We start from the raw sequence: 27,168 nt of genomic DNA, 5'->3' as shown, positions 1-27,168 counted from the left end.
TGGAGACATATCTTGAAAGAAGTTACTGTGGCTGATGTCGAAGAGGTTACTGCTTACGTTCTCCTCTAGAATTTTGATAGATTCCTGCCTCATATTGAGGTCTTTTCATTTTGAGTTTATCTTTGTGTATGGTGTAAGAGAATGGTCCAGTTTCATTCCTGGTGCTGGGAAAATTGACTTTTTTTAAAGGTTTTATATATTTATTTGACAGAAAGCAAGCAAGCAAGCATAAGCTGGGGGAGTAGAACAGGAGAAACAGACTACCTGTCGAGCAGAGAACCTGATGTGGCGCTCAATCCCAGGTTACTGGAGTCATCATATGAGCCAAACGCAGATGCTTAATGGACTGAGCCACCCAAGTGCCCCTGGTTACCGACTTTTACAAACTACTTTGTAGGGGCACCTGGATGTCTCACTCAGTTTACCATCTGCCTCTGGCCAAGTCATGATCCTAGGGTCCTGGGATCTAGCCCTGCTTTGGGATCTAGCCCTGCTTTGGGCTCTGTGCTGAGTGTGGAGCCTACTCAAGATTCTCTCTCTTCCTGAGACACCTAGGTGGCTCAGCTGGTTAAGCATCTGCCTTAGGTTCTGGTCATGACCCCCAGATCCTAGGATCAAGTCTCGCATGGAGATCCTTGCTCAGCAGGAAGATTGCTTCTCCCTCTGCCTTCCCCTCTTCCCCTTGTGTTAGTTCTCTCCCTCACCTTCTCTCTCTGACTCTCTCTCTTTCTCTGACAAATAAATGAATAAAAATCTTTAAAAAAAAAAAAGATACTCTTCCTTTCCCTCTGCCCCACACCCTTTGTTCTCTCAAAAGATAATAATAATAAATATAAAATAAAACTATATTGTAAAGTTGTATTCCATCAGAAACAGGGTGGCCAGGATGGGGAAGAATCTTAAAACTAAGCTAGATAAGAAACTGAGGGTGTTTACCTTATGGAAAAGAAAATACAATTGCTATCTTCAAATAGTTGAGAGGATCTTAGGTATAAAAGTAAATAGATTTGTTCTGGAATGCCAAAGAGTAAAATTTAGAGGAAGGCAATTTTAGCTCACTTGTGCTGATTTTTGTGCTTGATTCACTTTCTACTCATCTGTGAAGAGCCCTGAAGAGGATATACATCATTCCAATCCTTTCCAAGAGTGAGATTCTCTGATATGAATGTATTTTTATTATATATTCCTCTGATTGCTTTTAAAGGTAAGAATAGCCCTAGGCAAAATTCAGATATTTCCTGAGTGTTTCCTTTGTGCCAGGAATCAGGTGTCTTTATACATTATTTCCTACATCACTCCATCCCCAGTAATATGGCATCTCTGCAAGACTAAAACCATTTCAAGGCTACCAACTTCCATATAATCCATAAAAATACACCAGTTTTCTTCTTGTTAAAAATAAAGCAAGTTCCGGAAATAAAATGTAACTCCCACTTAATTTGCATACCAGATTTGGGAAAAGACTCAAATACTCCTCAATTAGTCCATAATCCAATTATCCCCAATGTGCAACCAGGCATTTTAAAATCCACATCAGATATTGTTAACTGCCATTCAATAGCTATTCTCCCTTCTTTCTTGTTAGGAAAAATGTGGTGTGATTAGATCAGCAATGTCCTTAGCCTCAATTGATGAATCATACATTCACTCCATAAATATTTATTGAGTACATACTTCCTATGTGCCAAGAACTCAAGATTCCAAGGATGTGAGTGAAAAATCAATATCCTGCCCTTTTAAGTTACTATTCTAGTAGAGAAAGAGAGATCAGAAACAATAAATATAATACCTAAGTAAATTATATGGTTTATTAGATCAATGGCATTATGAGGAAAAAGTAGAGCTCAGTAAAGGGAATGGAAGTGCCTGAGTAGAGGCAGGAGGCAAGTTTCAATATTAAATAGGGTTATCCAGGGCGCCTGGGTGGCTCAGTGGGCTAAGCCACTGCCTTCGGCTCAGGTCATGATCTCAGGGTCCTGGGATCGAGTCCCGAATCGGGCTCTCTGCTCAGCAGGAGCCTGCTTCCTCCTCTCTCTCTCTCTCTGCCTGCCTCTCTGCCTACTCGTGATCTCACTCTGTCAAATAAATAAATAAAATCTTTAAATAAATAAATAAATAAATAAATAGGGATATCCAGACAGGTCTTACTGAGAAGGTAAGATTTAAGTAAAGACTTGGAAGAGGTGCAGGAGTGAGCCATGTTGATGTCAAAGGGAAAAGCATTCTAGACACAGGGCTCAGCTACAGCAAAGTCCCTAAGGTAGGAGTACAACTGGCATGTCAGAGGTAGAGCAAGAAGGCTGGTCTGGCTAGCCGCAGTGCAGAGAAAGCAGTCGATGACAAGATCAGAGATGTCACAAGGGTCCACATGAGGCAAGACCCTATGGACATTATCCAGTCTTTGGTTTTTTACTCTCAATGGAATAGGGACACTTCAATGGCTTTTGAGCAAAAGAGTGACACTCCTGAATCCAAAGCCCAAGTTGGTGACTCCTTCCACTTTGCATTTACCCAGCTGTTCTTCTAGACCCACCATCCAAAATCAAAGAAATCATTTAGGTTCAACCAATCTGCAGTAAAACACCAACTAGGAACGTTCTTCCATTTACATCTGTAAGTGTGGTAGAGCAGGTGTTCTTCCTCCCTGCTTCCCATTTATACATATTAATACATTTAATAATCACAACAACCCCACAGATTAAGTATTATTATAATTCCTGTTTTATAGATGAGGAAACTGAGACAGAGAATTTAAGTCAGACAACTATTAACAGGAGCCAGAACTGAAATCCTGGCTGACTGGTTCAAGAGACTGGGCTCTGAATCATTACACTAATCAGCTTACACTCGGGTAGAGACCTGCCAAGAAGATCCAGAGATACTTTCCTCACCCAACTTCTCTCCCTTCCAAATAACCATCACCCAGACCAGAGACTGAGCAGACAGACGCAAGTCCCTGGACAAGCAATGTCCAGTGCAGGAAAGCACTGCGAGAGGGGGCAGGATTCCACAAGAGAGAGGGTCCAAAAGAAGAAAAGGATAATTTTTCCCTAATTACCATAATAGATATCACTACATGGCATGACCCTGAGTGTTTAGAACAAAATACTTACACCCTCTGACTCAAAGTGTAGTTTTTTTACCTCTTCATTAACAATCTTGTATGATTAACTGGCATATAATATTGTTAATAATAGGTGGTAAGACATCTCTCGTACAGAAAGGGCAGAGTCCCGGAGTTACATAAGGAACATCATCATGCAAGAAAGTCAGTAGATTAGGGCATTTTGTCTGAAGCCCCTCTGATGGTGGCCTTCTCATAACGATTAGTAACAAGGAGCCCTTTGGGTTGCAATGTGAATGTCTCACATAGGTATTTTACCTTCAAAGGGATATTTTTCCCAAAAGGAAAAAAAAAAAAAAACCTGAATCAAAAGGGTTTTTTTCTCTTTTTTTCCTGCCAAGGTCATTCCCTCAAATGAAAAGGACAACTTTGTCCAGCCAAGAGGACAAAAATTAACTTTAAATTTAAAAAAAGGAGGTCACCTGAAAAGCCCTACTCCTTGGGTAAATTGGGTTAGATATCTTGATTCTGTGCCTAACACAGAATATAGTCTCTTAAAAGATTTAATAACTCTTTCACATCAGGCTCAGTGCTATTGCCCTCATAGCCAATAAGCCCTTCAAGGAAAGTCAATAACTCTAAGTTTTCTTGCAAAAATAACTCTGCTCTTTACTGATTCCAAATACTCATGTCTCCCACCTCAGTGGTTCTCAAACTATTAGGCTCACCCTTTTTCTATAGCAAATATTTTTCAATATACTTATACAGTCCTAAAATGAAATCCATAAAAATTGTAACCTACCTACACTACAACTTTTAAACAAAACCAAAAAAATGCCCTGACTATAACATAAAGGAGGAAAAAAATAGAATTTATAGTAAAAGAATGTGCATGCCAATATGCTCAGAAATAGCCATACCAGAAGACTAATGAAGCAGTCAATGTATCTACATGTGAAATTTACAGGAAGTTGATATCTGCTGACAAATTAAGGTACGTTGTATTGAAGATCCAAATACCAAAAGCAGCATGGCCATTGGGCATTGTGATTTTCAAAAATGCAGAACAACTCTTGGTAAAGTCTGAAGCAAATCAATTATACTCTTCCTTCCATTTATAGTTGTTTCAGTTATGGAAAATTCAGCCTATTTTTAAACCATGCAAAAGATAGTATGAGGTGATGTAAAATGTTATTGTGTTCTAGACTCATAATTATACACAAGTTTTCATCTACTCAAGTAACAGGTGATGCAGTCAAAAGTTATGCAGAACATCAAACAATTCTTCCTTGTGTAGGACTGTCCTACAAATTGTAACTTTCTAATATCCCTAACCTTTGCCCATCAGCATCCCCTCGGACAACAAAAATACTCCTCAATTTTCCAAAATGCTCTCTAGGGAATAGTATCATTCCTATTGGCAAACTGGGGAAAAAGATACATATATATATATATATGTATAATTTATTGTATTATGCTAGTCACCATACAAGTACATCATTAGTTTTTGATGTAGTGTTCCATGATCCATTGTTTATGTATAACACCCAGTGCTCCATGCAATCTGTGCCCTCCTCAAACCCAGGAATGACTCCAAAACTAGACACGTTTCCACTCTTCTGATGTCAAAGCTAAATCTGAGAAATTGAACTTTAAAACGAGATTTATTTTGAAATGTTTTATTTTTGTAAGTGCATGAAGAATATGTCTTATAACCAATAGGAAGCCTCATGGGGGTCACTGACATGCATTAGGAAGTTACTATTGATCTCAAGAGAATAATCTTAATCATTGGAAGCCTTTTGCTTGGTCAGGACCAAATAACATCTTTACGTGACCTAAGCCTCACCCCTACTATGTTGGCTACAGACTGTACCGAGACTACTCTGTCCCTCACCCAGTCTACTGACCTGTCTGTCCACCTGCCTTGACAAGGCAGGGTGGGCAGGTGGTGCCTTGGAAGGCCTACTGGTTCTTATCACAACATCTCTAAAACATTGGAATTAGAAGCAGCATAGGAAAACAAAGCCGTAGTATCGCCTTCTTTTTGTAGTGCACAGCCAAATTGTTGTAGTCATACCCCCAAGCTGTTACAGGTGAAAAGGACAAAAGTGAGCTTTCCATGGTGCCCAACTTGGAAATGGGCAATATCTCTCCTCTTTGTTCTTACTATTACTCTCACTTTTGTAACACAAATTCTTTCCAAGCCATGGAGGGAAGTTACAAGACACAAATCTCTATCTTCTCTTTTCTACAGTCTCCTTTGCCAAAAAAGGTATGTATATGAAGGAGGGAAGGTGGGAAGTCTTTACTTTCCTAACATCATATCCTCCTACTTCTTGATGCTAATCTTGTGAAGACTTAAGTGTGTATAAGGTTGTCTTCTCTATACAGTGGATGACCCTCTATGATCTGGACTTTCTGGGCTCATCTAGTGATGCACTAAATGAGAAATAAAGTAATTATGCAAACCCCCTATCTGCACAACACCTAGCTAAGAGGTCAAGAGTTCACTTTCTCTTTCTCTACTATAGTAAAATCTCATGGTTCTCCCATAGAATTTTTGCAATAAAACATGATGTAAAAAGGAAATTCAAATGCATCCATATAACATTTGCAAAAACATTAAACCAAGAACATTTATTTTGTAGGCTGGTTTCAAGTTTTGGTTTTTAGGTTCTTTCTAATTACCCTACCTTTTACTTTTGCAATTCTTGAGTTTATACAATATCCAAAGCAATTAGAAAAGAGAACCTGCACATGACTATTCAGGGATGGAATTAGCTCTGCTCTAAACCTCCTGTCTGGATTCCAGCTCTATACATTTCCCTGAATGGCCCACTAGGCCTCAGACTCAGCATCTCCACAATTGAATCCATTCACCTTTTCCCAAAACCAGCTTTCCTTCCTGACTTTTTTCTTTTATCAGCAGTAGCAAATAAAGTTAAAATAGCAGCTCCCAACATTTCCTCCCAAAATTTCACAGCATCCTTAGTATCTTGTTAATTTTTTCAGTGTCCCTAGATCAAAAGAAATACTTAATTAATACTTTCATTTCCTAGGCAGTCAGGTCCAAACAACTTTGTAAGTATGCGTGCCTTAAAAAATTAATTACATTTGAATAATAATACACATGGTTTTTTTGTATTTTTAAAATATTTTATTTCATCCTTAAATAACCATATTTCCTTCAATAACCATATTTACTTAATAATGAGATCTCTGTACCTGCTGGGCACTGTACCACTTCTGCAATCTTGGACTCAAATTGGGCATCGTCACCCTTACTCCCTGTTCCACAGTAATTTTCATGTAGTACTTTTTATCACAGCAACCACAGAAAACCCAGCTTTGCAAAGATATAACAGCACCAAGAGGAATGTATCATTATGATGTTGACACCATGACCTACATCTAGCTCATTGTTTGCATGATGTCTGATGATCATGGAGTATAAATAAGTTTCCCTGGAAATTTCTAAATGCCCCACAATACTGTGAATTCACTGTGGTATCCCAGGACACCACAGACAGCTTGGGAACTGCAGGGTTAGAATGATAGTTCAGAACATGCTGTGTTGAATCATTGCAGTTGTGACCCCAATAAATCACACCTCTTTGTACTCATGCACTAGAGCCTATGTGACTTTGTTTGGCTAATGGGATATCAGTAAATGTAACAGAGGCAGATATTTGAAAATTACCTATGCTTTGAAGTTTGCCCTCTCTTGCTGCTGGAAGCCCTTCTGCCACTGGACAACACATGGGCTAGCCCCCTCAGAGATAAAAGACCCCCTCAGAGAGAGGCCCAGTCATCTCACCCATCCCAGACACTTGAGGAAAACCTAGACCATCCACCTCTAGCCAACCTGACTCAGACCAAAAGAGCTGCCCATTGAGCTACAGAATCATAAAACATAATGAAACATTATTTTTAAAAAATCACTGTGCTTTGGGTGTTTTTTTTAGGCAGCCTAACTAACTGACAGAATGTTAAAGAAATTGCACTTCATACTTTAGTTGATGGAAAACCAATAAAACAATCATTTTCTTAATTAAGTTGAATAGAGGGATACCTGGGTGGCTCAGTCGATGAGGGTCAAACTTTTGGTTTCAGCTCAAGTCATGATCTCAGGGTCATGAGATCAAGCCCCACCGCAGGCTCTGTACTCAGCAGGGAGTCTGGTTGAGATTCTTTCTCTCTCACTCTCCCACCCCCTCCCCCAGCTCATGTGCACATATGCACTCTCTCCCAAATAAATAAATCTTTCTTAAAAATTAAGTTGAACAGAGTTAAAATGAATGAACATGATCATTCAGTTGCCTCCTCGGAATTTACAAATAGCTTATGATTTTCAGTTTTACAGCCTCAAGAGCAGAACCTGAAATTCATAAACATTTCAATTTTATTATAAACAAAACTAGAAAATTGACTTCACTTGTTTGAACCACAGTTTCTACAATTATAATGTAAGTGATCATTAATCTATAAGGAAGCCTGTTGTAATGAAAATGTGATTTTAATTGGTTTATCAAAAAGGTGACTGGACATCTTGTAAAATACAAGAATGGCCCATTCATCCACAGTTCTGATTATTGACTACTTTCACCACAGTGGCTGAGACTCAACAGCAAACCCAAAACCAAGCGAAAATGGCTTCACAGCAGCAGAATTGTGTCCATTACAAGATACTACATCTTAATGCTAAATCAGAACCCTTATCAACCAAAAGGTAATTCAACATAGCAGGATCTCAACCAGAGCACACAGAGGATCAGTGGAACAGTTTTCAGCAGGGGAAGTAGGCTGATCATCTAAAACACACAGGCAGGACCATGAAATTATAACCAGGAACTGCTCTTCAGGACTACATGGTTTAATGTAGTCAGAGAGCATCCCCATTCTACAGAACAAGAACATATGTTTTTTATAAGAATGAGACTGAGTCATTAAGAAAATGTTGAATGTTTATGAAAATAAATTGAAAGCCCTTTAGCAAGATTTCCATTAAAAATGATTAGGAAAAATAGTATAGGCTCTTAAAGTGGTAAATGCTAGCTATCTAGAAACTTCATTTATTTGGAAAATTCCAGTTCCCAGGAGCCTTTGTAAATGATGATGATTTTGGCACCTCCATGAACTGGAGGTAATTCTGTACATCATCTCACTCTGGACTTGGTGTTTTCTACAGTTTTATCCTCTTGAGTAGGAGAATTCTTCCAACCCTCAACAGTGCAAAGATGACAGAGGCACTGGTTCTCCTCAGACAACAACTCCAGCTTCCTGAGCAGAAAACAGAATAGGGCACTAGAGGAATAAGATGACACCACTGCCTCATTTGGGCCTACCGATTAGCTCCTTTCTGACCAGATGAGTCTCTGCTGAGAAGATAGGGAGTGAAGCCAGTAACCACAGATCACCAGTGGCCAGACATCCTGTGGAGGCTATCTATGTAACAAAGGTGTCTGACTGGGAAAAGTTGACCCAATTCCAGATTTCCTGGGCACTTCATCAGGGAAACTCCCTGTGGAACAAAAGAATAAGGGAAAGCACACACCAGCCACCATAAACACGACAAACACAGCCAGAAGTACAGCCTATACAGTAGCAACACTTGCAATTGGCTTATTTGTAGGTGGTTACAGAAGCTTTAGAAAACAGAGGGGAGGAAAGAGAGAGAGGAAAGAGAGGTCTACATACATATACAGTAAGTGCGTTCATTTGCCAAATGCTATATTAGAATCTTTTTCATTTATCGATATATACATAAACAGAATTATTTTAGATTGCTGCATTATTTCCAATTTTACAGCCTTACTCTTCTAATCAGTCCCACACTTTTGGATGTCCAAATTCTATTTTTGCTGTTGTTCATACTCCTTAGGGGTGTCAGGAGCCCTGGTTCAATACTAAATGATTAGGTGAGAGGAGTCAGACAAATAGAAATCAAAATATCAGCCTTATCTTCTATAAAAGTTGGATGGAGGACATGGATCAGGTGTGCAGCCCAGTGAGATTCCTAACACAGTATGTGGAGTTCAGGAGTTTCCTAGACAGACACAGGTAGAGTCGGAAAACTTCCCCAATGTGGGGAATTCCCCATAAAAGCTGCTCTTGGCAAAGAGCCAGTGAGGGCAGGTGCTCTGCAGGCAGAGTGATCAGAAGTGCCAGAACGGAGACAGCAGAACCCTGAGTACAACCAAGCAAGTTGCTCCTTTCCCTTGGGGTGGAGTGCCCAGTGGACAAGGGCCTAGGAGGATTCCAGAAGTGGCTGTCCCTCCACACAGAAAGGCATAAGCAGGTTACTCACCCAACGCCATTTCAAAAACAAGGCTGCAATAAATATGCTTAAAGGTATGCCACTCTGCACGTCTCCTATTATTTTCCTAGAACAAATTCCTACAAGTGGGATTCCCAAGTCAATGTTAAAAGCATTTTTAAAGCCTTTCACACATAACTATGTTATGTTCTCAAATCTTCTCAAATTGCAGAGAAGATTACAAATTATACTCCCAACAGCAATGGATGAAAATGCCCTCTTCTTCACACCCTTTGCTATTGAACTAGATTAAAATGGTATCTCAATATTGTGCTGGTTTGCATTTTGTTGCTAGTACTACTAAAATTTTTCCATATATTTATTGGCCATTTTTATTTTTTCTGACTCCTTTAATAATGCCCTTTGCCCATTTCTTTAGAGAGATTTTCATATTCTTATTCATTTGTAAGATGCAAAAATATTTAAGCAAGTCACTCTTCTTAATCTTACAATTATGATGCATTGGATAGCAGTTAGAGTCATAAGCTTAACAAAGCAGGATACTGATATTGAGACTGATCATTTCCATCTTTATTAAAACTTTTCCTTATATCAAAGCAAGAACCTAACTGAAGAAGGGACAGGTTTTTGGAAAAGGTCAACATCTACAGCCCACAGAAGTGCTTAGATTTAATATCCTCTGATATTTAGTCCACACACTGACTTTTTTTTTTACATTTTTAAATTTTTTTCAGTGTTCCAAAATCCATCATTTATGCACCACACCCAGTGCTCCATGCAATACATGCCCTTCATAATACCTACCACCAGGCTTAACCAACCCCACACTCCCTGCCCCTCCAAAACCCTAAGTTTGTTTCTCAAAGTCCACAGTCTCTCAAGGTTTGTCTCCCCCTCCAATTTCCCCCAACTCACTTCTCTCCTCCCAATGTCCTCCATATTATTCCTTATGCTCCACAAGTGAAACCGTATGATAACTGACTCTCTGCTTGACTTATTTCACTCAGCATAATCTCTTCCAGTCCCATCCATGTTGATATAAAAGTTGGGTATTCATCCTTTCTGATGGAGGCATAATACCCCATTGTATATATGGACCATATCTTCTTTATCCATTTGTCTGTTGAAGGGCATCCTGGCTCTTTCCACCATTTGGTGCCTGGGGCCATTGCTCTTACGAACACTGGGGTACAGATGGCCCTTCTTTTCACTACATCTGTATCTTTGGGGTAAATACCCAGTCATGCACTGACATTTTTATTTCAAACTTTAAGAAACCTAATAATTATTGATCCAGAAATTTAAAAATTAAAAAAAAATCTTAATAGATATACTTTATTTCAAACATATTAAGTTTAAAATCTGACATTTAAAAGGAATAAAACCTCAGTGTTACTTGTTCTCTTTATTAAAATATTGCCATCAGAAACATCAGGTATAAATTACTGACTAAGGTAAGCCCACTGTTAAAATGATTGAACTTGGGGCAGCTGGGTGGCTCAGTTTGTTAGGCATCTGACTTCTGCTCAGGTCACCATCTCAGGATCCTAGAATCAAACCCCTGCTCGGGCTCTGTGCTCAGCGAAGAACCTGTCTGTCTCTCTCCTTCTCCTTCTCCCCCTCCCTCTGCTTGTGCTCTTGTGTCCTCTCAAATAAATAAAATCTTTTTTTTTTTTAATGATTGAGGGGTGCCTGAGTGGCTCAGTAGGGTCAGCATCTTCCTTTAGCTCAGGTTGTGATCCCCAGGTTCTGGGATCAAGTCCCACATCAGATCCCTTGCCCAGGAAAGAATCTGCTTCTCCCTCTCCCCTACCTCCTGCTCGTGATCTCTCTCTCTCTCAAATAAACAAATCTTTTTTTAAAAATGATTGAACTCATATAGACCTTTTTAGAGTTAACAGGTAGTTCCCTGGATTTTGGTCCATAATTTCCCAAGGATAGCTACTTTATGATTTTTGGTAATACAATTAGCCACTAACAAACAGAATACTCTTTAAAGAACTTTTAATGCATTATTCAATAATATTTTTGTTATTTAAATTCCAGTTAGGGGGCACCTGGGTGGCTTAGTCAGTTAAGGTTAAACATTGAACTCTTGATTTAACTCAGGTCATGATCTCATGGTCATGGGATCAAGCCCCACCTAGGGCTCTGCACTCAGCCACTCAGTGTGGAGTCCGCTTATCCCTTTTCCTCTGTTTCTCCATCTAATCCTCCCCCGCAACCACCCACTCACACTCTTCCTCTCTCTAAAATAAAATTTTTTTAATCCCACTTAGTTAACAGTGTATGTTAGTTTTAGGTGTGCAATATAGTGATTCAACACGTCCGTACATCACTCTGTTCTCATCACAAGTGCACTCCTTAATCCCCATCACCTATTCCACCCATCCCCCAGCCATCCACCCCAGGCACCCCCAGTAATCATCGGTTTGTTCTCTATAGTTAAGAGTCTTTTGTTTGTTTGTTTGACTCTTTTTCCCCCTTTGCTCATTTGTTTTGTATCTTAGCTTCCATATATAAGTGAAATCATGTGGTATTTGTCTCTCTCTAGCTGACATATCATTTAACATAGTGCTCTCTAGCTCCATCCATGTTGTTCTAAGTGGCAAGATTTCTTTCTTTTAAAGGTTGAGCAATATTCCATTGTATATATACAACACATCTTCTTTATTCTTTCATCAGTCAATGGACACAGGCTGTTCCCATAACTTGGCTATTATAGACAATGCTGCTAAAAACATCAGGGTGCATTAAAAATTGGGTTGCATGTATCTCTTTGAGATAGTATTTTTGTATTCTTTGAGTAAATAACCAGTAGTATGATTGTTGGATCATAAGGTAGTTCTATTTTTAACATTTTGAGGAAACTTCATACTATTTTCCAAAGGTGACTGCACCAATTTACATTCCCATCAACAGTGCAAGAGGGTTCCCCTTTCTCCACATCCTTGCCAACACCTGCTGTTTCTTGTGTTGTTGATTTTAACCATTCTGACAGGTATGAGGTGATATTTCATTGTAGTTTTGATTCATATTTCCCTGATGATCAGTGATGTTGAACATCTTTTCGTGTGTCTGTTGGGCATTTGTATGTCCTCTTTGGGAAAATATCTGCTCATGTCTTTTTTTCAATTTTTCAATTGGATTATTCATTTTTGGGTGTTGAGTTTTATAAGTTCTTTACAGATTCTAGATACTAACCCTCTATCTGATATGTCATTTGCAAGTATCTTCTCCCAACTCATAGGTTACCTTTAGTTTTGTTGGCTGTTTCCTTCACTTGCAAAAGCTTTTTATTTTGATGAAGTGCCGATACCTTATTTTTCCCTTTTTTCCCCCTTGTCTCAGGAGACATCCTAGAAAGAAGTTGTCACAGCTGATATCAAAGAGGTTACTGCCTGTGTCCACCTCTAGGATTTTTATGGTTTCAGGTCTCACATTTAGGTCATTAATCCATTTCAAATTTATTTGAAATTATTTTTGTGTATAAGAAAGTGGTCCAGTTTCATTCTTTTGCATGCTAATGTCCAGTTTTCCCAACACCATTTGTTGAAGAGGCTATCTTTTTCCCATTAGATACTCTTTCCTGCTTTGTTGAAGATTAATTGACCATAAACTGTGGGTTTCAATATCTTTGTAAGAGGTCTTAAAGTAATGGATATGGAGCAAGTGATAGTAAACAATACCTTAAACAAAAAATGTCTTTAGTCATTCTTTCCATTAAAAAAATTTCCATTCTTGGTGCTATAGTAAATGGAATCAATTCTCTAATTTCCCTTTCTGTGTTTTCATTGTTAGTGTATAAGAAACCACTGATTTCTGTACATTGACTTTGTATCCTGCCACGTTACTGAATTGCTGTAGTAGTCTGGGGGTGGAGTCTTTTGGGTTTTTCATATGAAGAATCATGTCATCTGCAAAGAGAGAGAGTTTGACTTCTTCATTGCCAATTTGAATATTATTTGAATTTTATTTCTCTTTGTTGTCTGATTGTTTTTGCTAGGACTTTTTTTTATTGTAAATTTTTCTTTTTTTTATTAATTTTTTATTTTTTATAAACATATATTTTTATCCCCAGGGGTACAGGTCTGTGAATCACCAGGTTTACACACTTCACAGCACTCACCAAAGCACATACCCTCCCCAATGTCCATAATCCCACCCCCTTCTCCCAAACCCCCTCCCCCCAGCAACCCTCAGTTTGTTTTGTAAGATTAAGGGTCACTTATGGTTTGTCTCCTTCCCAATCCCATCTTCTAATACTATGTTGAACAAGAGTGGTGAGAGTGGGCATACTTGTAGTGTTCCTGATCTCAACAGGAAGGCTGCAAGCTTTTTCCCATTGAGGATGATATTTGCTGTGGGTCTTTCATAGATAGATTTGATGAAGTTCAGGAATGTTCCCTCTATCCCTATACTTTGAAGCATTTTAATCAGGAATGGGTGCTGGATTTTGTCAAATGTTTTTTCTGCATCAATTGAAAGGGCCATGTGGTTCTTCTCTCTTCTCTTATTGATTTGTTCTATCACATTGATTGATTTGCGAATGTTGAACCATCCTTGTAACCCAGGGATGAATCCCACCTGGTCATGGTGGATAATACTTTTAATGTGCTGTTGGATCCTGTCTGCTAGGACCTTGTTGAGAATCTTAGCATTCATATTCATCAGTGATATTGGTCTGAAATTCTCCTTTTTGTTAGGGTGTTTGCCTGATTTGGGGATCAGGGTAATGCTGGCTTCATAAAAAAAAGTCTGGAAGTTTTCCTTCTGCTTCAATTTTTTGAAACCGCTTCAGGAGAATAGGTGTTATTTCTTCTTTGAAAGTTTGGTGGGGAATCCGTCAGGTCCTGGGCCCTTTCTTTGGGGGGAAGTTTTTGATCACTGCTTCAATCTCATTACTAGATATGAGTCTATTCAGGTTGTCAATTTACTATAGGACCAAGAACCATAAGATACCTGGGAATAAACCTAACCAAAGAGGTAAAGGATCTGTACTCGAGGAACTACAGAACACTCATGAAAGAAATTAAAGAAGACACAAAAAGATGGAAGACCATTCCATGCTCTTGGCTCGGAAGAATAAACATTGTTAAAATGTCTATACTGCCTAGAGCAATGTATACTTTCAATGCCATTCCGATCAAAATTCCACAGGTATTTTTCAAAAAACTGGAGCAAATAATCCTAAAATTTGTATGGAATCAGAAGAGACCCCGAATTGCTAAGGAAATGTTGAAAACAAAAATAAAACTGGCGGCATCACGTTACCTGTCTTCAAGCTTTACCACAAAGCTGTGATCACCAAGACAGCATGGTACTGGCATTAAAAACAGACACATAGACCAGTGGAACAGAGTAGAGAGCCCAGATATGGACCCTCAACTCTACGGTCAATTAATCTTCGACAAAACAGGAAAAAATATACAGTGGAAAAAAGACAGTCTCTTCAATAAATGGTGCTGGGAAAACTCGACAGCTATATGTAGAAGAATGAAACTCAACCATTCTCTCACAACATACACAAAGATAAACTTGAAATGGATAAAAGACCTCAATGTGAGACAGGAATCCATCAGAATCGTAGAGGAGAACATAGGCAGTAGCCTCTTCGATATCAGCCACAGCAACTTCTTTCAAGATATGTCTACAGAGGCAAAGGAAACAAAAGCAAAAATGAACTTTTGGGACTTCATCAAGATCAAAAGCTTCTGCACAGCAGAGGAAACAGTCAACAAAACAAAGAGGCAACCCACAGAATGGGAGAAGATATTTGCAAATGACAGTACAGACAAAAGGTTGATATCCAGGATCTATAAAGAACTCCTCAAACTCAACACACACAAAACAGATAATCATATCCAAAAATGGGCAGAAGATATGAACAGACACTCCTCCAGTGAAGACATACAAATGGCTATGAGACTCATTAAAAAATGTTCATCATCACTAGCCATCAGGGAGATTCAAATCAAAACTACATTGAGATACCGCCTTAAACCAGCTAGAATGGCTGAAATTAGCAAGACAGGAAACAACATGTGTTGGAGAGGATGTGGAGAAAGGAGAACCCTCTTCCACTGTTGGTGGGAATGCAAGTTGATGCAGCCTCTTTGGAGAGCAGTGTGGAGATTCCTCAAGAAATTAAAAATAGAGTTTCCCTATGACCCTGCAATTGCACTCTTGGGTATTTACCCCAAAGATACAGATGTAGTGAAAAGAAGGGCCATCTGTACCCCAATGTCTATAGCAATGGCCACAGTCACCAAGATGGAAAGAACCAAGGTGGAAAGAACCAAGATGCCCTTCAACGGACGAATGGATAAGGAAGATGTGGTCCATATACACTATGGAGTATTATGCCTCTATCAGAAAGGATGAATACCCAACTTTTGTAGCAATATGGATGGGACTGGAAGAGATTATGCTGAGTGAAATAAGTCAAGCAGAGAGAGTCAATTATCATATGGTTTCACTTATTTGTGGAGCATAATAAATAACATGAAGGACATGGGGAGATGGAGAGAAGGGAGTTGGGGTAAATTGGAAAGGGAGGTGAACGATGAGAGTCTATGGACTCTGAAAACAGCCTGAGGGTTTTGAAGGGGCAGGGGGTGGGAGGTTGGGGGAACCAGGTGGTGGGTATTAGGGAGGGCACATATTGCATGGAGCACTGGGTGTGGTGCAAAAACAATGAATACTGTTACGCTGAAAAGAAATTTTTTAAAAATTCCATTCTTAAAAATGAAATAAGATGAAAACAGAGAGGGCAACAAACCATAAGAGACTCTTAATCATAGGAAACAAATTGAGAGAGTTGCTGGAGGGGAGGGAAGGTGGGGAATGGAGTAACTGGGTGATGGACATTGGGGAGTGTATGTGCTGTAATGACCACTGAGTGTTATATAAGACTGACGAATCACAGACCTGTACCCCTGAAATAAATAATACATTGTATGTTCATTGAATTTAAGTTTTAAAAAAAAGAAATTTTTCTTTTTTTTAAATTTCCATTCTTAACAGCAACATGCATACTTTGAAATCTACCAAATCACTAAACTTCAGAATTCTAAAATTCTTGCTACTATGCATTGTCCCAAAATATTCCATCATTTTTATATTTTCCCATAAAGCATAACAATACCTCTTAGAGCCCTCATCATTCAACATTAACTCAATAAACATTATTGAGAACCTGCTAACAAACATTCTTAAAAACTAGTCAGTGCTACATTAGGAACTCAGGCTAAAAAGACAGGTAAAACATGGTCAAGCAAAACGTGGTCTAGAGTTTAGACCAGAGTTTAGATAGTCTAGCAGGAACAAGAGTCTATAGTTTATAGTGGGGAAGACAGAAAAAGAGAATTCACTGTGGTATAATCAAGCACTGACACTGAGACAGCCCAAGGGACCCATCACTAACTGTCACTAACTGAGGCTGAAGGAATTAGAGGAGGCTGCCAGAAGGAAAGTGATGAGTCACTGAGTCCTAGAGAATGAGCAGGATCTATCCAGGAAAAGAGAAGAAGAGTGATTCAGGTATGTGCAAAGGTACAGAGACAGGATGGGGTGTAACAAGGAGAGCTAGTAGTAGAGGAGTTCAGTTCAGACGAAGCATAGAGTTGAGGTGGACACTAAGGAAGGAATATTATATTTTTACATCTCAATGAATGCTGACAAAAGGTAATGAGGAAAGTACTATTCTCAGCCTCCTCCCCCATTTCATAGTTAAAGAAACAGAAACCCAGTTAGAGTCAGTGATTTGCCCAAGGTCATACATTGTAGAAGTGGATAAGATAAAATTCTAACTTAGAAATTCTGATTCCAGGGGCACTAGGGTAGCTGAGTCATTAAGCATCTGCCTTCAGCTCAGGTCATGATCCCAGGGTCCTAGGATGGAGCCCCACGTCAGACTCCCTGCTCAGTGGAAAACCTGCTTCACCCTCTCCCACACCCCTGCTTGTGTTCCCTCTCTCAGTGTCTCTTTCTTTCTGTCAAATAAATACATAAAATCTTCAAAAAAAAAAAAAAAAAGGAAGGAAGGAAAAAGAAAGAGAAATTCTGATTCCAGAGCTCAGGCTCATCTGCTAATCATGAATGGATTGCTTGCTATGCTAAGAAATTTGAATTTTATCCTGAAGGGCATGAGAGGCCAACAATTTTTGGCAGGAAAATGACAGGGTCCATTTTGCCTTTTAAAAGGATGACCCAGGGGCGCCTGGGTGGCTCAGTGGGTTAAAGCCTCTGCCTTCGGCTCCAGTCATGATCCCAAGGTCCTTGGATTGAGTCACACATTGGGCTCTCTGCTCAGCAGGGAGCCGGCTTCCTCCTCTCTCTCTGCCTGCCTCTCAGCCTACTTGTGATCTCTGTGCATTGTCTTTTAAAATCTTTAAAAAAAAAAAGGATGACCCAAGTTACTGAAGGAAGCAGAGCTAGACCGGAGATGGAACTGTGTAGAGTTCTGCATGTTGTACCTCAAACAACTCTAGGGAGAGCCATTAAACATGTGGTCTATGAATAGCACCCATGAAGTTGTGCAGTGCACAACCTACATGACCATTTTGATGTAATCACAAGTTAGGGGCTACTACAGTATTCCAGTCATAAAATGTATGAGCAATTAAACTAAGAAAGAACAATGGCAGAGAAGGGAATGGTTTATAATGCAGAAATAATGTAGAATCACCAGAAGTTGGTGGCTGGTTGGATGAAGGTGGTGACACAGAGAAAAAGAAAATGGTTTTATTTTGTCTCAGTCTAAGTTGGGACTATATTTTTTCATCTTCTTCCCTATTTGGTTCTGGGTTACAAACTTGCACATGATTTGGAAAGTGAAATGAAGCAGCAGCCTTTATGCTCTGAGGGTCATCATGGTTAGAGGTGAGAAGAAAGAGATGCAGATTTTGATGAAGTCCCAAAAGTTCATTTTCACTTTTGTTTCCTTTGCCTTTGGAGACATATCTTGAAAGAAGTTGCTGTGGCTGATATTGAAGAGATTACTGCCTATGTTCTCCTCTAGGATTCTGATGGATTTCTGTCTCACGTTGAGGTCTTTTGCCCATTTTGAGTTTATCTTTGTGTACGGTGTAAGAGAATGGTCGAGTTTCATTCTTCTACTTATAGTTTTTGGGACTTCATCAAAATCAAAAGCTTCTGCACAGCAAAGGAAACAGTCAAAAAAACAAAGAGGCAACCCACGGAATGGGAGAATATATTTGCAAATGACAGTACAGACAAAAGGTTGATATCCAGGATCTATAATGAACTCCTCAAACTCAACACACATGAAACAGACAATCATATCAAAAAATGGGCAGAAGATATGAATAGACACTTCTCCAATCAAGACATACAAATGGCTTTTAGACACATGAAAAAATGTTCATCATCACTAGCCCTCAGGGAGATTCAAATTAAAACCACATTGAGATATCACCTTACACCAGTTAGAATGGCCAAAATTAACAAAACAGGAAACAACATGTGTTGGAGAGGATGTGGAGAAAGGGGAACCCTCTTACACTCTTGGTGGGAATGCAAGTTGGTGCAGCCTCTTTGGAGAGCAGTGTGGAGATTCCTCAAGAAATTAAAAATAGAACTTCCCTATGACCCTGCAATTGCACTCCTGGGTATTTACCCCAAAAATACAGATGTAGTGAAAAGAAGGGCCATCTGTACCCCAATGTTTATAGCAGCAATGGCCACGGTCGCCAAACTGTGGAAAGAACCAAGATGCCCTTCAACAAATAAATAAATAAGGAAGATGTGATCCTTATACACTATGGAATATTATGCCTCCATCAGAAAGGATGAATACCCAACTTTTGTAGCAACATGGACGGGACTGGAAGAGATTATGCTGAGTGAAATAAGTCAAGCAGAGAGAGTCAATTATCATATGGTTTCACTTATTTGTGGAGCATAACAAATATCATGGAGGACAAGGGGTGTTAGAGAGGAGAAGGGAGTTGGGGTAAATTGGAAGGGGAGGTGAATCATGAGAGACTATGGACTCTGAAAAATAATCTGAGGGGTTTGAAGTGGCAGGAGGGTGGGAGGTTGGGGTACCACGTGGTGGGTATTATAGAGGGCACGGATTGCATGGAGCACTGGGTGTGGTGAAAAAATAATTAATACTGTTTTTCTGAAAATAAATTAATTAATTTTTTTAAAAAAAGAGTGCAGAGAAGCAAGCAGGTCCCGGTTTGTACTTGCTGTTCCCCACTCTGCACTCTCCTCTGCTTCTAGGTCCAGCTGTTGAGGTCAGATGTCCATGTCCATCTGCCTGCCCTGCTGACCAGCAGCAACTCACCACGATACCCAATGGAAAACTCAGAAAGGCAACCATAAGAACCAGATCACAGCCCAGCACAGAACTCCAAAGTCCTCTTTATGGACCATTTCAGCAGACACCCCTTAAGTCCTGATTTGTCCACCCTGCCAGTGCTTTGGGAGGACTTCTTGGTGACTTCCTGCTCCACCTACTCTCCTCTCCTCCCTCTTCACCTACTTCTCCAGCTTCAGTTCCTGATCTCAGCAGAGTTTTTGGTAGCAGTTGAGAAGATTAGTCTGAAATTTATATGGAGCTGCAGAGATCATATAATAGTCAAAAAAAACTTTGGAAATTTAAAAAAATGGAAGATGTCAGGACTATTATAAAGGACTCTATCACAGAGCTGTAAAAATGGACACCCAAATTACACAGGGACAAAACCTGTGTTAAACTTGCCTAGGATAACTTGGAAAGTAGACCATATGCCCACTGAGACTGTAACTCTGGGGGAAGTAGTTGGCAAGAGAATAACTCTGGGCTTACGTTTATTTTGTAGGTCAAGCAAAGTATTGTAAGAAAGGAGCTCAGGAAATAATTGGCCAGTTTGTAAGAAGCAGTTGAGGGTCCAGAAATTGGGGGGTCTGTCTAGGAAGGCTATATGAAAACTATTAGAACCCAAATTTTAAGACAATTTTTGAAAAAAATACTTGAACACAAAATCCCATTGAAACCTAGCTTTGCTGCTGCTGTTGAGGCTAACAAAGTTAGTTGTAGTGGGGTTTAGAGGTAAGGACCCTGACTTAAGATGTAGGACTGTCTCCCACTATCTCTGACACCACTGCGAGATTTCCATCCTTTCATCATTAGAGTAAACACAGTCCTGATGCAAAGGAATGTGGATCAGAGAAAACGTATTCAAGGGTCATGCCACTCTCTAGGAACTGTGGACAATGCAGCAGCATCAACCTCCCAAAGTGGTCATACAACAAGATAGACAAAAGAAGGGCCTTGCCTTCATTTCTGAGACAAAAGCACTGTAATTTGGGTTTTTCTAAGAAAAAGTGCCCAAAGATTCAGTACACTTGGTTACTTGTATTCTTGACAGGATCTTTTTTTTTTTTTTTCTTAATCTTATCTTTTCAGTGCTCCAAGATTCATTGTTTATGCACCACATGCAGTGTCCTCTCCTTAATACCCACTACCAGGATTACCCATCCTCCTGACTCCTCGCCCTTCTAAAACCCTTAGTTTATTTCTCAGAGTCCACAGTCTCTCATGGTTTGTCTCCCCCTCCGATTTCCCCCAATTCACTTTTCCTTTCCTTCTCCTAATGTCCTCCATGCTATTCCTTATACTCCACAAGTAAGTGAAACCATATGATAATTGACTCTCTCTGCTGACTTATTTCACTCAGCATAATCTCCTCCAGTCCCATCCATGTTGATACAAAAGTTGGGTATTCATCCTCACTAATGGAGGCATAATACTCCATTGTATGTATGGACCATATCTTCTTTATCCATTTGTCTGTTGAAGGGCATCCTGGCTCTTTCCACAGTTTGGAGATTGTGGCCATTGCTGCTATGAACATTGGGGCACAGACAGCCCTTCTTTTCACTACATCTGTATCTTTGGGGTAAATACCCAGTAGTGCAATTGCAGGGTCATAGGGTAGCTCTATTTTTAATATCTTAAGGAACCTCCATGCTGTTTTCCAAAGTGGCTGCACCAACTTGCATTTCCACCAAGAGTGTAAAAGGGCTCCCCTTTTTCCTGTTCTCTTTCATTTTCAGTTACTTTATTACAACTTAATCTTTGTAAATCCTACTTTGGGTCATTCAAGCTTCTGGGAAGTACTTTGGATTACCATAACTACAGTCTTCATTCTGAAAGTCTTCTTCATAGGCTTGAAATGCCTTATTTTATTGGTACCTTCTTTCATGATGCCTTTTAAATCCAAGAATTACTGGTATGCATTCTTAGAAGAATTGTATTAGTATAAATTAATTTTGTTCCCATATCTGTTTTGTTCCATTACCTTATTAACCACAGGGAGTTTGGTAATATAACTAGAATCTTCAGATGTTACTAGCTTTATTCTACCTCATTTTAATGTTTTTGGATTTTTTTTTAAGATAAGGATTTTCAGACAGGTTTTGTGAATATTCTTTACATGACCAAGCTATAAAGTGACTGGTTCAGATAATAGCTGACCAATATGTCAAGCAGAATTTTGTAAGATTATTTTTCCCATCTGTCAGTATATATTTCCCAAATAATGCATTACCTCGTGGTTTCATCAAGAGAATGTCCACTAGTGAGAACTATGATTTCAAACCACATAACCAAAAGGAAAGATGGAGCTACTTCATCACACCTTCAAACATAATTAAGTCCTATAAACTATTAAAACCACAAAATATTAATTGTATTTGGTTATAATGACCATTACTAAAGTCACTGGGATAGATTTCTTTGTTAAAATTTAAGAAAAATGTTTCCAGTGGTACCTGGGTAACTCAGTCAGTTAAGCATCTGATTCTTGATTTTGGCTCAGGTCATGATCTCAGGATCATGAGATGGAGCCCTACATCAGGCTCCACATTCAGTGGAGAGTCTGCTTGAGAGTCTCTCTTCCTCTCCCTCTGCCCCTCCCCACCACACTCTCTAAGATAAATAAATCTTTAAAAAAAAAAGTTTGCAAACAGTTTGGGAGCATTAAAATAAGATTTTAGTATCTCATTTTTTAAAAAAAGATTTTATTCGTCAGAAAGAGGGCACAAGCAGGGGGAGTAGCAGGCAGAGGGAGAAGCAGCTTCCCTGCTGAATGGATGCAGACACCTAACTGAATGAGCCATCCAGGAATCCCAAGTATTTCATTTTTTTAATTCAAATGAGTGAAAAACATTGTTTTAACATATGTAAACAATATTCCACCTAATATCTATGTCAACATTTATTCTATTCTACTTGACATATGATTGCAGTATAAAACTATAAATGTATTTTCTTACTAATGTTATTGAAAAGAGCAACTGGATAACTAAATAGAATTAGTGGTTTCAGAGGAATTCAGGTATTCTTTTCTGATAATGTTTCAAACTAAGTTTTTATAATAAAATTTATAGCCAAAATCTCAAATATTCTTAAAATGCTCATAAAATTTATATTTTTAAATTTAAGTCCTGTATATATTACCTGTAAAAAGATTTTCTAAGTGAATATTAATTTATCAAGGATGATATATTTTAATATATTACTCTTTGAAATATTAGCAAACAATAATATAAATTGTTTGAAATTTTCAATATTATTACAAAGATTACATTAATGGTATGGCCTCCACCCAAATCTACTGACCTCAAGGTAGCCACCATTAAATTGAGAAGAAAGGTCTTGGGGGAAAAAAGCAAATAAGACTTGAGAATGACATCTAGGCAAAATTTTGGATATATTAACTGGCACATGGAACTCTCTAGACACTAGCAAATTGAAAGCCTTCTATGTTTCAGAGTGAATTGTACTGCCAAATAAACATAATCCCAACCTGAAAAAGCCTTGGACTACTTGAGCATCAGAACAATCCTCTGGACCTCACACTTGCACAAGCAGGACACAGACTACGAAAGTTATATAGCCTTCAAGAAGAATACACTCCCAAATGTCCTCCTTTAGATGTAGCCATGAAAATAGGACATGGAAGACCCTCCCAGAGGATGGACCAAGGACCATGGACAAGGGAGTTCTACCAGGAAAGCAAAATCAGAATCTAATCTGGGAAAGAAATTCCCACCCCATCTTTTGAGGACAGAAGACTATCCTTCATAATGCCTGTTCAGGATTTCATATATACTAGCAATGAGAGATTTCTAAGTGTCTTGCATTCTTCTGTTTTCCAAAAGAGGTTGGGAGAAGGGGATTGTTTGGGTTTTTTTAGCATCATCCTGTACCTGACTTACCACTGTACATTGAGAAGGAGAAGAGATGAATCACCTTTTGATTGAGAGATTGCCACAAGAGGCCACATCCAGACACCATGTTTATCATCTGAAGATCTGAAATTTGTGCCACTTTACTGACTTCATAGGTCTTTGGGTTATCAAGAGAAACATATATGCTCAAAGAAAGAAAGGAGGAATGGAATAATTTGTGACCAGAAGGAAAGACTGCGGAGGATACTGGTTAGCAAGTCATCAAAAACCATTTCCTTTTTCTCCTGGAGCACTGCCAGATTATGCTTACCAGTCTCCCTTGTGGCTAGACATGGCCATGTGTCAGTTCTGACCAATAAAATGTGAGAAGTAACATCTGTTGCTTCCAGGCTTGGCCTGTTTGGCCCCCTGACTCATGACTCTCATGCATTTTCCCTTCCAGCTGGTTAGCCTGGAGATGATGAGGACAACCTTGGGAGTCATGGTGTGAACATGGGGGAGCCACAGGATAGAAGAAACCGGGATCCCTGAAAACATGTGGAGAAAGGACACCCTCTAAGAATTATTGTATTCCACTCTTATCTTAGCAAAAATAAGGATATTTTAATCATATTAAGCCCCTGAGTTTGGGAAGTTTGTTACAGTTACTAACGTATATACAGCAGAGGGAACACCACAAGAGGGTGTAAACACAAGAGAGGAAATAGCAAGAAACAAGAGGTTCTTTGGGCATATTGCTATGGGTCTTAAATCCCATGCAAAACTTTGGACTTTATTCTATAGAAATGGGGACCATCAAAAGTTATAAATAGATAGATAGATCTTCTATTTAAAACTAGTAGAGTGAATGCTGCCAGTAATCTGCAATTTCTGAGACAGCTGAGTCCAAATCTTTCACACACTGTTGCCCTACAAAATTGAGAACATAAATTATAATCACCAAGCTGACAACAGCTTTTGCAGTCTTCAAAGCTGCAACTCATACAAAATAGATCCTGCCAAATTCAGTAAGAAAACTGGGAATCAGTAACCTTCAGAGGAAAAAGTCAGCTTTCAAAACGTGTTTCCTTTGGAAAGTGTGTGTGTGTGTGTGTGTGTGTGTGTGTGTGTGAGTGTGTGATGGAGAGGGATAAGGAAGGTGAGAGGGAGACATCTTTTCAGGTAATGAATGTTATTCCTGCAACAAAACAAAACTTAAGGTGGGCTTCAATCAATTCCACATGGACTAAGCACCTTCCATATGGTGGGTGTCCGGCTAGGTAGCTACTATATAAAGATAAATAAATGACTTACCAGGACTTCAAATTACTCACAAAGTAATGTAATTAGTAGGCATATAAACAGAATAACCAGTATACATTAGTACACATACTATGAAAAAAAAAAAAAAAAAAAGGACCCTACAGATCTACAGGGCTTGGGGAGGAATCATGGATCACAGAACTTTCTTAGCCTCATCCTGAAGATCCTCCCTCCTCAGACTCAACCTACCATTGCAGACTGAAATTTCAGTACCTTTCTTCACACAATCACTTGCTCTCATACCTGTCCTCCACCTTCCCACCTCCACGCCTTGCCTTCTGCATCAAATGCTCTCCCAGACCCACCACTGGCCACCCCAAGGCTCCACAAGTGAAATCTTCCCTGGTTCCAGCAGGGTGGGTTCTCCCCCTTCACAGGGGTCCCATCCGCGCCCTCTCTCAAGAGGTTACCACTCGGCACCAAAGTTGTTTTCCAATCACTGGTCTTGTCTGATCTCCACCCTAAACTTTAAGCCCCTGAGGATCAGGAATGTTGCCAGGATAGCACCTTGTACATACATAGAGGAAGTTTAATAAGTATTTTCTGAATGTTAGATTTTAAACCCAAAACATACTCCCTGCAGCTGCTGACTCTGCACTCACCAGTAATCACTGCATTTTTTGGTCCAGAACTAAAATGTCGGGTACGTGGTCTTTTCTCATGGGAAGACTGCAAGAGGGTTCAGTAATGACAAACAGAGGAAATAAAAATAGTGCTTACACCCCTGGTTTTAACCAGTGCCTAGTTTATACCACAAAAATTAATATTGTCCAATGGGCCAAAATTTTTGCTTACCAATTAGAAGAGATTGAAATCTCCAAGTTTTCTTTACTGCAAAACAAATCTTTCACAGAAGAATTTCTATCAATGTCATGTCAGCATTTTCTCCTAAACAACCCAGAGAGGGGAAAATGGGCAGATGCCTTCCTTTCTAATAACAGTGCAATTAGCAAAATGTATTGACATGAGAGCAACTGAAAACACTGACTGTCTGTAATATTCCCACGTTGGTACCATAAGAGCTGGAAGCTAAAACATGGGGACAAATCAGCATTATTCAAGATAGAACAACTAAAGCCAAAGGTAGAAAAGATCAATGCCTATAAAATATTGAAGTATACTGAATGTGTTCACTAAGGCCTGGAATGTAATAAAGGAAATACATGCTTAAAATTTAAGTGGAGACAGGGGTGCCTGGGTGGCTCAGTGGGTAAGCCTCTGTCTTCGGCTCAGGTCATGATCTCAGGGTCCTGGGATGGAGCCCCACATCGGGCTCTCTGCTCAGCAGAGAGCCTGCTTCCTCCTCTCTCTCTGCCTGCCTCTCTGTCTACTTGTGATCTCTCTCTCTGTCAAATAAATAAGTAAAATCTTTTTTTTAAAAATTTAAGTGGGGACAAATTTAGAGTAAATGGAAATATGCACAATTTTTCTTAAGTGGGATGAACTTTAGGTTTTTATTAACTTAAGACACAAGAGCAGATAAGAACGAGAATATAAATAAATCCATGGACAATGTTTTCATAAAATATCAATAATAGAGAGGTTTTTGTGAGTAGTCCCCAGTCTGTTGAGTCCTGGGGCCCCCTGGCCATTGTAATTAGTACCTGAAGACCTTAAATACATACAGACAGTGAGCCCTGTCTGTGGCTTTGTATAAACAATATGCATAACACATAACTACTATCCTTTGAAGCAAACACAAAAATGTTTTTATGATGAATAACAATGTCAGACTGGTTGGGGAAGCTAGGCAGTCTGACGTAGTAGGGACACACTCTTGTAAGAAGAACTGTCAGAGGGAGGGAAAACTCTACTTGTGGGAAGAAGGGGGGCACATGATCTTTGGGGAGGATCCTGGCAAAAGCATGGGCTTTGAAAGGCCCTGAGCAGAAAATAGAGGGCAGAGCACAGCAAGCAGGCTATGAAGTAAAGGAAACTCTCAGCTCTTCAGGAAAATTACCACATTCACAAAACTCTATATGGTCGATTTTTGGGGGGCAAATGGCCAAGGGGCTGAGCTTCTGGACTTGACCCAGGGCTCATCACAAATGGCATAAAAGTGGAAGTAAAGGTAAGCATGAGGAATTAAAGAATGGGAAATTCAAAGAAACAAGAGAAGCACTGTGCTGTTTATAGGCTCTACAAGAGAGCTCAAGCCTTCTGTATTCTGGCATGGAGGCCTGGGACAGTATCTGAGTCTCTTACATAAACTAACTTAAAAGTGCTCCTGGGGGCCCCTGGGTGGCTCAAAGGTTAAGCCTCTGCCTTCGGTTCAGGTCATGATCTTGGGGTTCTGGGATCAAGCCCTGCATCA

The 27,168-nt window shown here is 39.4% G+C and overlaps 1 pseudogene; it reads left to right on the top strand.

Moving 5' to 3' along the window:
• Positions 1-22,009, top strand: part of LOC106006417 — a 45,779-nt pseudogene extending 23,770 nt beyond the window's left edge.
• The last annotated feature ends 5,159 nt before the right edge of the window (positions 22,010-27,168 follow it).

The sequence above is a fragment of the Mustela putorius genome, unplaced genomic scaffold, assembly GCF_011764305.1.
Source record: "Mustela putorius furo isolate JIRA1106 unplaced genomic scaffold, ASM1176430v1.1 tig00003853_pilon_pilon_pilon, whole genome shotgun sequence".
NCBI lineage: Eukaryota > Metazoa > Chordata > Mammalia > Carnivora > Mustelidae > Mustela > Mustela putorius.
Note: the sequence above shows the minus strand (reverse complement) of the source record. Positions and strands in the feature narration are given on the sequence as shown.